Source organism: Propithecus coquereli, unplaced genomic scaffold, assembly GCF_000956105.1.
Source record: "Propithecus coquereli isolate 6110/MARCELLA unplaced genomic scaffold, Pcoq_1.0 Scaffold734, whole genome shotgun sequence".
Lineage (NCBI taxonomy): Eukaryota > Metazoa > Chordata > Mammalia > Primates > Indriidae > Propithecus > Propithecus coquereli.
The window spans coordinates 104,993-106,816 of NW_012153441.1; the positions used below are offsets into that span (position 1 = coordinate 104,993).

Genomic DNA, 1,824 nt, shown 5'->3' on the forward strand with positions numbered 1-1,824 from the left:
ATTGTTCTATTTGTCTCTTCTTGTGCCAGTATCCTAGTGTTTTGATTACAAGACATTGTAGTATGTGTAAATATCTAGGACAGCTTCTTTCTTTTTTCTTTTTCTTTGTTCGAATGCATTTATAATTACTATCTATGATAATTGATAATTATAACAGAATGAAGTGAACAGAGAGTGTCACATGTTAAGAGGAAGTGTGGAGAGCAAGGCTGAGACAAGGGTGAGGTGAGGGATGCACTTGCCTTAGGTGTAAAATTTAGGGGGCACCAAAGGAACTCAGTAATCAAAATAAACCACAGTTTAATGAAACATCTTAAAAAAATCAAAATTAATGCAAAAATACTAGATTAACAAAATATCAAAAGAGAAGTATTCAAAGAAAATGGAGAAAAGTAGAGAGGCAGAAAATTAGAATATGCCATCACATAAGCCAAGGAAGTAAAGAATTTCAGGGAGGAGGGAGTGCCGAGTAGTGTCGGACGTTCAATAGAGGTCGTATGAGAAAATGTGTTTGGTTTTGGAATCATTTCAAGAGCAGTTTTACACAATGTGAGCAATTCTCCTTCCTTCATTGATGTGGTCCTTCCCTGCTGGGGTTTGGGGTGAAATTCGATCCCTTTAGGGTATTCCTTGACTTCTAACTGCTGTTCACCTGCAGGACCAGGGCACACGCAGGGATGACCGCCGTCTCCCCGGGACCCAAACAGGGCAGAGAAACAGGGGATCGAGTGCAACAGCACTGAGGACAGTGGGTCTGAGCTTCAAGTCCTGAACCCAGGGATGACAGTAACTGTGTGTGTCTTGCTGCAGGTGACAAAATTCCTGAAAAGAAGAGGACGTAGGAGAGATCTGGATTTCAGCTGCCCTGCAAACTTGCAGTCATGGCTTCCCTTCTCAGTGCAAATGCTCTCCACCCCGATGGCTGACTTAATTGCTGGCCCTTCACGCTCCGTCCTTGTGTGGTTTTTCTCGTTTTGTTTTTGTTTTTTTGAGACAGATTCTTGCTCTGTCATCTTGGTTAGAGTGCAGTGGTGTCATATAGCTCCCTGCAACCTCAAACTCCTGGGCTCAAGCCATCCTCCTGCCTCAGGTTCCTGAGTAGCTGGAACTATAGGCATGCGCCACCAGGCCCGGCTAATTTTTATTTCTTTTCTTTTTTTTTGTAGAGACAGGGTCTCACTTTTGCTCAGGTTGGTCTTGAACTCCTGGGCTCAAGCAATCCTCCCATCTCAGACTCCCAGAGTGCTAGGATGACAGGCGTGAGCCACCATAGCTGGTCTCTGTCCTTATTTTTTACCTTAAATCACTCAGCCCTTAGTAAAGTTACTGACAAACAGAAGGTAATGGATAATGGATGCATGTTGATATTTTTGTAGAGCTAGTATAAAGATTACACCTTCACTGGGCTTCCCATCCTCTGGTCTTCCTTGAAAAACTCTTCACTTCCCCCTTCCTGACACCAATAAATTCTTCAATATTTCAAAGCTGAGAGAGTCTGAATTCTTCTTGCTAAAAGTCTAGGACCAGGTCACATACGACTAATTTTTTTATAAAGGTGTGGTTTTAAGCTGGGTTGTGGGTGCAGTTACTGAAGGTCCTGACCCTGCCTGGATGGAAGGTCCTGACCCTGCCTGGGCTCTCCCCTAACTACAGAGTAGGGTGGTGTGGGGAGAGGACAGTGGGGGAAATTTTACTTGGATGAAGCTTTGGTTGGATGTACCTTGAAGACCGCAGTGATTGGAGTCTTTGAGGGAGAGATTGGGTCTGTCTGGGTCAGGATTCCAGGAGGGCGTGGATTCTACTCACGACACTTGAGCTTCCCTC

At 44.4% G+C, this 1,824-nt stretch overlaps 1 protein-coding gene across 1 annotated transcript in view; it reads left to right on the forward strand.

Moving 5' to 3' along the window:
- The window catches only part of LOC105824385 (HLA class II histocompatibility antigen, DP alpha 1 chain), an 11,905-nt gene extending 10,892 nt beyond the window's left edge, over positions 1–1,013 (forward strand). Inside the window, exon 5 of the mRNA XM_012661812.1 lies at positions 811–1,013. The gene's annotated coding sequence lies outside the window, so the exon portion shown is untranslated. The remainder of the gene's footprint in view (positions 1–810) is intronic.
- The last annotated feature ends 811 nt before the right edge of the window (positions 1,014–1,824 follow it).